Below are 14,073 nucleotides of genomic sequence, written 5' to 3'. Positions count from 1 at the left end.
TGGGGTTTGGGATTTTGTGCACTATATAGACAAAGACACCAATTTTTCTAAACTTCTATTTTTAATTATGCATAGAAATAAGGGTATGACTTGCCACGTGTTATGCAGGAAAAAAAGGATGCCTTTGTACTGTATCAGGTGCTTTACACTTGTATTTTTTGATGATCAAAAGAAGGAAAAACTATCTCATGCAGCTTGTGAGCAGAAGAGGGCACTATGAGTCGCTGATGTGTATTCTCCTTCTCTGTCCCTCTTTCTTTCTGTATCTGTCTGCATCTCGTGTCTGTCCTCTCACATTTTACTCACTTGCTTTGCTTTACTCTTTTTTTGAAAAACAATTAGCCATATATTCAATTCAATTTGATTTGTTTAGCATCGTAAAACACCGTAACATTATCTCAAGAAACGTAACATCGCCGGGTCGAGACCTTACAGTAGAGAGAAACCCAATAGTCCCTACAAGCAGCAAACGCTTGGTGACAGAGGAGAGAGAAAACGTCTTTTTAACAGGAAGAAACCTCGAGCAGGTCCAGACTTGGGGTCGGCAGCCATCTTCACTAGATGTGCATTTCAAAAACATCACATGCATTCATGTCGTGAATGAAGGATGGCACATATTCAAAACACATACTGTAAAACACCTACGAATAAAACAGACAGTTATAATTAGTAGATTGAATTACGTTAATATAACGGTATCAGCTTATATCTTTACTGGGTGGTTGTTTGTGTATGTTCACATTTGATACATTCAACTGACACCAAGGGCATTTCCCTTATATTTTATTATTCCCACCCAAAAGCGGCAGACATTTTATTTATGTTGAATATACCTATTTCGTGGTGCAACATTTGGGAGTCTACAAACATTGAGATGCACACTGCAAATGCAATGTGATTTTTCTAGACACACCACTCCTTCATCTGGCCTGTTGAGCCTTTCACCTAAATACTACAGTATCCTCCAGTGTCATCATTGGTGTAATTCAGCCTGTAACTTCTTTTTTTGTGGCTTGTTTAGAAAAGAAGCCCTACGATTTTATTTCACAACTGCGTCACAAAAATATACACATTTTGATTCGCCTGCCATTACTTAATAAAAGTGTTTTAAGATTTTGCATGCTCCTATACTGACCGCAGTAGACCCACTCACTGAACAATACATGACTTTTTATGCTTTCTTCACGATTTCCAAGATGTTTCTTTCTTTCTTTCATCTTTTTTTTGGACTTTCGTCTGTCAAACCTGCCCGTCCTTTGTTAGGGAGGAGGACAGCCAGTGAGAGCCGCTCGTGATTATTTGTTCTTAACAGTCAGGTAATCGTGGTCAGCTCCACCTGAGCATTGTGTCCTCCACAGGCAGGTCAGAGCAGTTCCCATCGCCCCCTGCTGTGTCTCCCTCCTGCCTCTGTTCTTCCTGCCCCTTTTCCTGTTGCCATCGTGGCTTGCCATGTTAGTGCCGACTCCCGCTGCTCAGCCCTCGTCTTCAATAAATCTTCATATGTGTTGGAGGGTAGGTGGAGGGTACAGACAACAATAACCACCGGTACTCTCCATCAAAGGGTTATCTGGCCTTCACAGACACACTGACAGACTGCTCTCTGACATGGAGCAGAGGCCGAGTGCTGTGTCTCTGACAGGGAAGAGACAGGAAAGGGATTCATTTATAGGAACTCAAATAAAAAAAATCTTCAAAAAGCTCAAAACAAACTAGAGAATCAAATGACCGAGAGAAGCGATAGAGTTCTGTCAAAGAAAGTTTGAACGATCAAGTAAATATTTCCAGTTGCATCTTTTTAACCTTTTGCATGTAAAGCTCTTACTTTTTTTTTTTTTATTCCTATCAATATCAAGACAACATCGTGGAGTTTCACTGTCATTTGGATTATGCTGATTTTCATTGATGTTCAACCAACAAGCCGAATGCTTTTCTGATCAGCGGTAGAGTTTTAACAGGAAACAAATTCAGTTATGAAGGAGATATTCTTCTCTGCGTTGAGTTGCAGGGGCCTATTCTTTAGTGCCGAATTAGTGTGTCAGCGAGGACTGCTGTTATGAATTACCAGCCCCAAATTTTGCAACTTAAAAAGTGGGTATGAGAGTAAACCTCTTGTTTATGTCACCTATCATCTTGAAATATTTACCATTCTGCGCCTCTCGGCTCCCTGTCTCCCTCCAGTGTGATAAAAGGTTGCAGGCTCCCAGTCGTAACCCCTTCCTGCTTCGTCCCATCTCCAGCTCCATCTCCTCTAGGAACAGACATCATATAAACCTCTTCTCTCTGCTCAAATCCTGCCGCTTCAAATTTTTTTCCCTCCCTCTCCCGCAGGAAGTAGTTTATTCAGGGTGGTTCCCTCTGGGAATCATATGAGCGTTTGGCCAGGTGTGACACTTTTCAATATTTTATTCTACAGCGTGTGTGTGTGTGTGTGTGTGAGTGTGTGAGTGTGTGAGTGTGTGTGTGTGTGTGTGTGTGTGTGTGTGTGTGTGTGTGTGTGTGTGTGTGTGTGTGTGTGTGTGTGTGTGTGTGTGTGTGTGTGTGTGTGTGTGTGTGTGTGTGTGTGTGTGTGTGTGTGTGTGTGTGTGTGTGAGTGAGAGTTGTTATATGTTTGACTTCTCAGTTCGAAGAGCAACAATACACATGTGTACTTTGGCACTTTGTATGTCTGTGTGGTACAGAGTGAGGGTGTGTGCAGTGTCTTCGTTTTTTTTCTTTTTAAAGAAAGAGGAGAGGAAATGAAATTCAATGCTGAATGAATTATGTAGTATGTATCGTTACCTACTGTGTGTTGTTCAGACTGCGTGAGTGAATGAAATTCATGTGCGAAAGGGTGCAGAAATAAAAACAGAAAAGCTGCAGTGTGTTCTAGGCACAGTGTCAGGTACTGTATGAATTGCCTGCGGTTGCCTTGCAGGACTGATACCTCTGAAATCCACCATTTCTCTCCGTTCGCTTTCAACAAAAACATGTCCCCCAGCTAAGGTGCACCTTCACTGTTTTTACCATCACTTTTTCAAGAGAAAACAAAACTGTGAAGAGTTGCAGCCAGATACTGGGTTTTGTAAAGGTGTATCGCGGCGCTTCTAAGGTAAATTGGCGTTGTGCTGGAGTCGCATTCCATACATCTCTTTTCACTTTGAGGGCCTAGGCGCTGAGATCAAAATTACTGCAAATTACTGCTGCCGTGTTGCTTTGTCAAATAAAAGGATAATGTTTCATCAGATGTGCCAGCTGTGTGTGTTTTCAGGATATTCTTATTGAAAGAAGAATGAGCTCACAATAGTGCCGGGGCTACTTTTTCTTTGTCGGAGACGAATCAGCATATAATGTATTTTTGACACAGAATGTGTTTTGTAATTGACATCAAATAGATCTTCTAATAGACTGGTCCACTTCAGTTACACAGTTAAGAGTTTATTGTGTTTGATTTTCTTTTAAATTCTTTCCTGCATTTTTCCTTTTGTGTAAATGGAAAGTGCCTACCAGAAGGTGATAAACAGGAGAGAAAACCCATCTATATTTTGAAAAAAGTCTGAAGGTAGAAGAGGATATTTTGTTTATATTTGCCTCACCAGTATTTCATCCTCTTCTTCACGTTGTATTAGCTCTGTCCTTGTCTTCCACCTGCTCTTCCTCTTTGACCTCATCTTATGTTGGATGTTTCTCAGACATTCTCTGTGCTGCATCGAGTTGTGAAACCTCAGGGTCGGACTCTGGGCTCTCCACTCTGCCAGCCCTGTTTTTAAGTCCCGTCCAGTTTTGTGTGTTTTCTCTATGGGGTTGTGAGAGGGTGGGGGCGGCAGGCCTGATGTGGGGGTTATGTCAGGAGGGGAGATCATAAATATTAGGAGCTGCAGGGAGACAAAGGAGCTAAAATGGAAAGGCTGGGCTGGACGAGGGGACCTGGCCATGTCATGTACCTCAGTCATTTTTCTTGTGCGCTTAGAACTCAGTCAGGGGTTTAATTGGAATCCAGACTTCAAAGAAACCCTCGGCCCATCCAACAGCCCCCCATCCCAACTCCACCCCTGCACTAACTCCCCTGGCTGGATCCACTCATGTCCAAAGCACATACACACAGACCGTGACCACTACAATATCAGAGAGCATCACCATGTATGACCCCAGCTGAAATTGACTTTGTCCATATTTGCACAAGATGTTTAGGTTTAGTATATGGATTTGTGTGGTCCCTGTTTGTGTTTGAACTGCACAGCCGAGTTTTTCCTACACTGTGCGTGCGTGCGTGCCTGCGTGTGAGTATATATATATATATATATATATATATATATGTAATTTGTCCAAACCTGAGATTGTTGCTACAAATATAAAACAGACTTTTGTGTTGCATGTCCGAGAGTGCCCTTTAAAAAATATTAGCGTCCTTTTGAATGGAACATTATTTTATGTTAAATCCAGAACATTTTTTTTAAATTTTATATTATTTTCACTCTTACACTTCTTACCCAACAAATGTTCACTTATTGGACACACATTGTTATTTTTGTCAGTATTTTAGCTTTATTTCTACTCTACATATTCATATATGTATGCCATTATTGGTGGAATTAGAAATAAGCATAAAATTAAAGTGAGGGAAAGTTAACTTTGTGATAGGTGATGTCTGAAGAGAACAGTATAATTAATATCGGAGCCGGTTTCCACTGGCTCCACCTGCTCCTGTGGAGTTTCAGTGGGCCTTGTTAGCACGGTGTGAAAGAGACTTCTGAAGCCATATCTGTAAGATAATGTTTCAAAGCTATAATTATACGTAGGGAAAGAGGGCATATTCAGACATCTAAAAGAAAAAAAACACTTTTTTCCATTACACCTGGTAAAGGTGTTAATGACTCCTTGTCTTTTTGATTTTCCCGTTTGAATTTTGAAATGGCTGCATCATTTGAAGTACAGCTAATGGGTGAATTTCAAGTAGCCATTCATGGGAAGTAACTTATATATCTAATTTAGAGAAAGACCATCTTAGCCTCAATCACCGTGAAAAAGGCGTGTTCACCATTAAAACAGAATATAAAAAGGAATCACTGGGAATTTGAAATTAAGCTGCATCTTAAAAAGAAATGGGGTTGAGGAGGTGAGCTGATCACTGGTAAAGCAGTGTTTAATTGCAGGATGAAACAAGGGAATCCAAGAGCTACTTGTACCTGCAGTAGAGTATTTACTTCTGAAGAACACTGAGCATTTTGAATATACAGTACACAGCCTTGGGGGAAATAAAAAACAATATTTGAAAGGCACATTTTAGTAGCCTGGTGTAATCAGTGTCACTTATACAGCACATTGTTCTTGCAGCATGTTCTTTCATTCACTGTCTCATATGAAGATGATGTCTACATCTTGAATGAGGAAATGTCCCAGCAGTTGTCATTGTATTAGAATATGTATATGCAATGGATGCTGCTGTTGTGTATAAGGAATTAATTTAGTCTTTGGACTATACCTGTTCAGTTTTGATTTGTCATATCTGCTCTGTAAATATATTCAGTCGGATCAGTTTAATGCAGGAGCCTCACCAACAGCTGGTGGTAGTGATGATGATGACGACTGATTGTTGTTTTAAAGAAAACAGAGATGTCTCTTCTGCTATCCTGCTGTTTTGTTCAAAAAAAAGTATGGCTGTGTTGAAGAGAAGCGTGGGCTCTGAATGACTAATAGAGCTGCTGGTACAGAATGGATCGTAATGGGGGTGTTAATGACCGTGTTGCTTAAAGGTTACTTTTGAGTGGTGTTTTCTTTCTCCCTCATGTCAACACCTTTATGCTCCCACCAACGTGTTCACTTTGTTTCCTATTATCTTCCCCTTTTCCCAGCACACTTCTCTCTTCTGCTTGGAAAGTCGTTTTGAATTCTTACCAGATAGATGCATCAGGTTTCCCTCACATCCTGAATAAGGTATTTCATCTGGTGACGATGAAGAAGGTTTCATATAACCTCATGACAGCTACTGACTCCTAAATGTGTCCCACCAGGAGCTGTATGTTTTGGCTCATCTTTTAGACTCTTACTTTTAGCATCATCTGAATAGACAAATGTACAAGTTAAACACGGAACCATGTTGAAAAAAATGCAAGATTATAATTTTTTTTTCTTGCACAGTTTTCCTCTGCACCTTATTAGGCACACACATTCATCTTTTGTCAGTATTTCTTTAATCAAGTACAATATACACTGTTGCATTTTATTTGAAACTCAAGAAAGTGTGGTCACCGAATTATTTCTGCTCCACGTTGTCCAATATTTATGCTGTAATTTAAAGAATTAGAAATATGCTATACATGACTGGAAATTAAAGTGAGATGAAGTTAACTTTTCTAATAGGTGAAGCCTGAAGAGAACAAGTGGAACGAAACGTCTGTTGTACAGTATATTAATATTGTAGCAGCAGGGGTTGATATATAGTAATATATGCACCTACGGTATGTAATTAAAGCTTCCACCTGCTCATGTGGAGTTTCAGTAGGCCTTGTTAGCACGGTGTGAAAGAGACTTCTGAAGCCATACCTGTAAGATAATATGTTTCAAAGCTATAATTATACGTAAGGAAAGAGGGCATATTTTCAGACCTCTAACAAATCACTTTTTTCCATTACAACTGGTAAAGGTGTTAATGACCCCTTGTCTTTTTGATTTTCCCATTTGAATTATGAAACGCATGTATCATTTGAAGTACAGCTAATGGGTGAATTTCAAGTAGCCATTCATGGGGGGAAAAATGTACATCCAATTTAAATAGTTTTCACTCAGAAAGATCATTTTAGCTTCAATCAGCGTGAAAAAGGGCATTTTCATCATTAAAACTGAATATAAAAGGAAACACCGGAAATTCGGAATCAAGATGTAACTTAAACAGAAATGGGGTTGAGGGGGTGAGCTGATGATTAGTAAAGCAGAGTTTAAATTGCAGGATGAAACTGGTGAATCCAAGAGCTACTTGTAACTGCAGTAGAGTTTTTACTTCTGAAAAACACTGAGCATTTTGAATATACAGTACAGCCTCCATGTTTCACTCGGGGTAAATAAAATTTATTTCAAAGCCAGATGTGATCAGTAGAACTTTTTTCAATCACTCTCTCATATGTAAATGATGGGGAATAATGTTACTTCAGTGCAACATTTTGAACTGCTATTGTATTAGAGCATGTCCAGCAATGGATGCTGCTGTTTTTTATTGAGGAATTAATTTGTCTCTTCCTGTTCAGTTTTGATTTGCGATATCTATTTAAATATATTCAGTCAGATCAGTTTAATGCAGGAGCCTCAATAACAGTGGGGGGTAGTGATGCTGATGACTGGTTGTTGTTTTAAAGAAAACAATGCAATGCATTTCTACTCTCCTGCTGTCTTGTAAAAAAGAAGAAAAAAAGTATGGCTGTGTTGAAGAGAAGTCTCGAATGACTTAAAGAGCTGCTGGTACAGAATGGATTGTAATGGGGGTGTTAATGACCGAGTTGCTTAAAAGTTACTTTTGAGTGGTGTTTTCTTTCTCCCTCTTGTCAACACCTTTATGCTCCCACCGACGTGTTCACTCAGTTTCCTTTTATCTTCCCCTTTTCCCAGCACAACCTTGAGTACAAGTGCAGCATCCAACAGATCAAGTCTGGATGACAGATTTAGATGAGAATGAAAATGAGAGAGAGAGAGAGAGAGAGAGAGAGAGATAGAGGACTGCACGTGAAGAAGAAGGTGCTAAAATCTAGAGGTCTCGGTCCAGCAGGGTTTTGTCTTAAAGGGACCAACTTCTCAACTTGGCTGGTGTCACACGGGCCAAATTCAAACACTCGCACCCACACTCCTTTACATTCGGCTTCACCACATATATTTAAATTTAGGGATCCCCGCTTCCCCTGGAGGTCCAAATACAGGACATAATGGAACCATTGGAGGCAATTGTTGGAAGAGAAGAGAGCTGAGGACATTTTTGAGAGGCGTATGGAGATCAGGGCTGGTGTGGGGTGTACATATAAAGGTGGTAGTAGTGACGGGGTTGCTAGCTTTTAAACAAAATTGCAAGTCAGAATCCCATTGTCAGTGGGCTCAGTGGTAGGTATCATTTAGAAGCAGAAGTTGTTGCCTTTCGCACCCTGGCAGACCAGATGAACATCCAGTGGTTGAGGAGCTCTGCTGCACTTTCATGCCAAGTCTTTACTGAGTTCTTGATTAGATAAAGGTTTGGTTAAAGAGATGACATTTTCAAGAAAAAGGTGAACATTTGGGGAAACGGATGTCTTTGCATGGATGCACGTGAATATTGTTGCGGGGCCAAAATTAGAATCTGAATTTTGTTTGGTAAGAAAATATTCAGAGGGACTTCAGAGGATGCTGGGAAATTTTAAGACATATATTAAGCTCATGCAGCTGCTCTACATGTGCAGCTGTCACTTTTGGTCTAGATTAAAGACATTTGTATGATGCATATCATCCTACTGATGATCATAGATGACTGCTGTCAAGATAAATTACATGTGAAGAGGAGATATTCGTTCAAGTCCCCACATTCCCCATCTTACCATAATATCGCCTCACACCTTTTATCACAGCTGTTTGGTAAGATATATTAATACAAGTTCAGGTTTAATAATTAAAAATAATGATACAATTTGTAATATGTCCGTTGGCCTTGTCGTTTAGGCAACAGTCTAGACAAGGCATTGTGAATGAGAAAAATCCAGAGACAGGGAGTGTTGGATATCAAAACCTGTTTTTTGAGTTTTGACTGTTTGTAGGTCTGTAGGTAAAACAAATACGATTACAATTTTCTTTACAAGTTGGATATTATTTGTGAAGGTTTTAATTTCTGTTGGTTATGATAATCCCCCAAAATATTTGCTGAGACAATGTGGCGACAGAATATCACTGTGAATCACTAAAAGCCCAGACATTTATGGTTGGTATACCAGTTCAGCCAGACTTATTTGAGGCCAACAGTGAAATTATTGACCTGACTGTATATTGGAAATTTTCATCACAGTTTAGCACGAAAGTATAACCTCCGTATCAGTTGTGAAACTCAGATCTTGAATTAGCACTGCTTTCCATACTACGTTTCTAGCAGCAGGATATTCAAAGAGGATTTATGAAATCTTGGCAGCTGGTTAAAGAGGGAACAGACAACTTTTGTGCCCCTAGTGGTTCCAGGTGGTATTACTGTTTGGTGCTGCAGTAGCTAGAAGTCGGTAAGGAAGCAGGTACTTTTCCGACGCTACTATGGAGATAACGGAGAAGAAAAAATAAGTATGTTCACTGAAGCTCCCTCAGCTCTTAGTGTTAACTAGGGGCAGCGTTAGAATCATGGCTAACTCCAATACAGGCGTGGATGGTGTCGTAACCAAAACACTTGCAATGCATTAGGTATTGCAATCATGTAATTGAGAAGTGCGAGTCCCCAAAAGGAACAAGCCAATATCTTAAAACAAAACCCTTTGTGACAGGAGAGACACAAATACATGACTGAGCACTTAGCTACTAGAACCAGATAGAACCAGCTGCACATTAAAAAAGGAAAACACTGACCACTACCCAGCTTGCCAGCAAGGTGAAAGCCAGGTAAAATTCAGAAAATTTCCAATCAGAGTTGTAGTGGTAGACTTAGACATACCATGCCAACAAAAAAAAAATCTAAGATGGATGCTTTAAAAATTTCCATAGAAAGAATAGACACACAAACACACACACACACACACACACAGACACAGATTTTTATATATATAAATCTACATTTTGGGCTGAGCTCATATAAATGCTGTCGTTTATAAATGTCAGGAAGAATATTCCCCTGCACAGAATCTTCAAACCATAAATCTTTCCCGATCTCACCTGGTGGTATTTAAATAAGATGACTAGACTGGCTACCAGCGTCACAGTGGAATTATATTTGTTTGGCCTTTTCCCAGCTTGTTTTTTAAAGGGTATAACGTTACAGACAGTGCAGAGAATTATGTATATTTATTTTTACGTGACATTTTTAAATATAACATCAATTAATACATCACATCAAACAACCGCCCTGTGGTTGTGGTGTCTGTAACATGTCATTAAAGTAAACATGATCTGTGCCTTACTTTGGACTTTTTCAGTACGTAGCCAAGATCTCAAGCTTGTTGTCAAAAAAACCCATCCCTTCCAAATTTGATTTCATGTGATGGAGAAAAAAAATCACAATCCCGATGTTGTGCAAAAATGTAAACCAACGTTTGTCATATGATCATATGAGGCTTTAGATGCTCTGAATTGAGATTCATGTTCACATGGGCAACTGACTACTGTTTTAACACTTGAAAACTGTGAACCTGTCTTTTAAGCAGTACGTGTTTATTATTAGAGCCTAAACATAATCTTCACACTCTAGCTTCGAGTAGATATTTTATTGCAAAAGTAGACAAAGGAAATATGTTATCTGTCAATATACGTTCTGTTTGAATATTTTGTAACTTGAGTTAATGTTTCCTATTTGTTTTTGTTTTTTAAAGTAATTCAGATGGCATTATGCTTCTCTTTAAATGTATTTGATCTAGCAAATTAGTTTCATATAAAAGTAATTTCTAGAAGGCACTAAACCGCAGTTTTTAAGTCAACCTCACCATGAATGCTGAAGATAACTCTTTTGCATGATCAAATTAAATGAAGAAACGAGATCAGAAGTGGAAGGCCACGCGTAAAAATATTTCAAACCTTAAAAAGTGCTCATGAATGATTCTGCAGTTATGACAACATGATGTCAAGTGTGTAGAGGCAGCCTCCGTGTTCCCCGCTGAAACCCCAGGCTGAGCCAGCTCGCCGGCGTGGCTGTGACAGCCGAGGTCCACCCTGCTCCTCCTGTGGTTCTGTGTGGTAACAGCCCCCATGTTTCAGGCCTCTACGAGGGGATTAGGCCTGCCAGTGGGGAGAGGCAGACGCAGGAGTGATCCTCTCCACTGGTGGCTGTTGTGGGTGGGCTTTTCCACCCTCTGACACACATCGCTACACACTCTATTCTATGTACGACTTACTAGGGACGTCTTACAGTTTCCAAGTGCTTGTAGTTTTTATTCTCACTTTTATAGTGCCTCAAAAAGTCCATCAAGCATTTAACTACAAAGGATTCTCTGCAGTCACTTAAAACTGCTTGCACTGTCCTCTTGTCCTCTGTGCTTGTGTTCCGTTCAATACCTTGTGTTTTTTTGTTTTTTTTGGCGCCCTATCAGGGATGTGGTTATGGTGGTACAATTGAGTTTAGAATGAAAGTGTCTAAGTGCCAAACCCACTAACACAGATAGACTAAAGGAGTGCTGGCCCTCTTGCAGCAAAGGCACCACGTTCCATAAAAACCTTAATTGGTCTGTTAAACATCAGACTGTAATAACATGTGGTGAGCCTGGAGAGATCTGTAAACACCGGGCGTGTGGTGTTGCTCTCCTCCCTCTCCTTTGCTTCATTCCTCATTACGTCACAACAAAACAAAACCACGATTTTCAAATTCCCCTCCGGGTTTTGTGTATTGGAGATAAATCAGAATGGTTGCTGTTCATTTTTTGCCACTAACTGCAGTGGATACAATATAATCATGTGGTTGTCAGGTGTTTTTTGTGTGTGTCTGTAACCATTTAAAACACCAGGTTAGACTTAGGTTGTGCTTTCTAGTATCCAGTCCAAACTGTATCCTTGTGAAAATGGAGCGTTAGCTTTATTGTGCTAATTTAATGTGGTAATTTGAAGGGCATTACAGAGAAGAAGGAGCAAACTCAGCCACAAAAGGTGAAAGTTGTCTACGTTCAGGTCAATCAGTTTTCCTTTTCTCAATCCCATCCCCCTACTCACTCACTCACTTATTCAGTCTTTCTTCCTCTCTGGAACACTGGAGCCGGTCGCCATGAAGGTGAGGTCAGAGTTCAAAGTGGTGCTGGGGGCAGGTTGAACCCGTGGCAGTAATACATCTGACGGGAAAAGTTAGGGTTCACGCAAGTGGCAACCCACCGTGACGTCACCCGTTAACTGTGAACTGCCGTCTTGAAGTCTTGAGTTTCGCATGTTGGTAGATAGCTTGTCCACTGCACGCCACCTAACTCCTACAAAGGCCAGCTTTCAGTCAGGCTGTATCCACGCTACGGTGCTTTGTCGTCTATTTTACTCTAAACACCACTTTACTCTCATTACATTGGTTACCCTGCATGGAACTTTTTGGTCAGACATGAGGATCCACCACAGACCAGAGGAGCTTGTAGGAATTCAGTATGCCGATCAAACACACACTTCCTGACACTGGGTGCTGCTTACATGGAAAACATGGAATTGTGAGATCTGAATATCTACTGATGTGAATAGTATATCTTCATGTGTCTTTAGTGATGTGTCTTTAGTGAGGTGAGATCCCCCTTATGTCTTCATCAGTGTATTAAATGTGACTGCTGGGACATTGTCTTGAAAAGATTGCCATAATATGGATTGTTTGTAATTACCAAGGTGGAACACTGATACATTTTTATTATTTTTTATTATTGCTCTTGAGGGTCTCCCGCCGGATGCAGGTAAGTTGGTGTCCTATTCTGTTATTACACCCAGAAAGCTGATATCTAATGTTGATACACACTGATAGAAGAGGTTTATCACAACACGGCACAATTGCATTGATGGCTGCTCTCTCCCAGAGGGTGAAGGTGCTTATTATGCATCGCATATGAAGGCACAGTGTTTACTCATAAAAGCCCAGTCTGGATAACGATGCTTGAACACTCACTCTCCTGATTTAATATGAAGACTAATGATGAGTTTTCCTTCTATCTTCATTTCCCCTCAACATTATAGTGCTGCTCTGTTTTTCACAACGATCAAGTGGCATAAAACTGTGGACGAAGTGGCGGAGGTACATTTGTGAAATGAGGCATCACGAGTCCAGCTTTTTCCAGGAGATGGAATGAATTCTTTAAAGTGAGCTGCTGAGTGTAATGCAGAATGGCTGTGTCTTGAGACAGAGGCCCACGCAGACATGGTGCTGCTGGTAACAGCACAAGTCCTCCGTTACCACCACGATGCTATGCTGCCATTCAGGCCCCATTGTCCACTAAATGGTAAATTTGGCCTGCAACAAAAAAGGTTTATATATATGAAATAGCTTTAATTTGCTTTATGGAATGAGCTGTGGAATTCCTCTTGTTTAGAGTTTCTACTTTTCATGTAACTTGAAGCCTCATTTAATTAATTTTAAATTAGTAATCATTATTGATTAGACATAAACATTCCGTAGCATTCATAACACAGGTTTCCTCACAAACATCATGTTCAAAATTAATAATGACAGTGATTCCTTTATGGAAAATGTCTGAATAAAAGCAAAATGCTTCTAATTTACAAATACACATCACCCTGATGTAGGCATCTTTAAACGTCATTGTCATTTTTGAATAGATTCTATTACTTGTGATTGTGATTTGATAGGAATGGAATAGTTTTGTACCTCAAACCTGTAGTCAGGGAAGTCAAAGGGTAAAGAATAAATCAAACTTCAACAAATACACATTTCACTTTCACTTTAAAATAGAGCCATCATCCAGGCTTAAAATCTAACACTAACAAGTTCCTGGATTTAGGCGTCTCGGCCACATTTAATGCATGCGTGCAGCTGGTAAAACAGTACAGTAAAATGTCGGCCAGTGATTGTTTCCAGGAAAGGCCTGCTATGAATTAGATACGGCCTAGTGGAGGCAGCCTTCTCCTCTCAGGCAAGTGTTTGTTAAGACATCCACACTTAAACGCACCTCTCATACACTCTGTCCTTCACGCTTAAAGACATTTCAATATAGCCATCGTATGCATTAAATTCAACCTCAGATTATAATTATTGTTTTTAACTCTTCTCTGTAAATTCTGCAATAAACTGGCAAATTGCAGCTTTGGCCAAACAATTCAATCTTGCACTACTTCCATCGCTGTCTGAACGCTCCAGTGAGTTTTAGAAGCTGTGTTTTTCTGCACTGTCTTTATACTCAGCTATAAAGTTGTTGAGATTAATTTTGTTGATGCTTGCATAGACCTGCCATCATCACACAGCCATTACAACTTATGAATGATTCTGCTTCTGCTTCA

The 14,073-nt window shown here is 40.0% G+C and overlaps 1 protein-coding gene across 1 annotated transcript in view; it reads left to right on the top strand.

Annotated features, from left to right (window-relative positions):
* Positions 1-14,073, top strand: part of zfhx3b (zinc finger homeobox 3b) — a 320,474-nt gene that overhangs the window by 51,518 nt on the left and 254,883 nt on the right. The window lies entirely within an intron of this gene.

The sequence above is a fragment of the Scophthalmus maximus genome, chromosome 4 (genome assembly GCF_022379125.1).
Source record: "Scophthalmus maximus strain ysfricsl-2021 chromosome 4, ASM2237912v1, whole genome shotgun sequence".
Taxonomy (NCBI): domain Eukaryota; kingdom Metazoa; phylum Chordata; class Actinopteri; order Pleuronectiformes; family Scophthalmidae; genus Scophthalmus; species Scophthalmus maximus.
The sequence above is the reverse complement of the archived record's forward strand: the minus strand, read 5'-3'. Positions and strand labels throughout refer to the sequence as shown.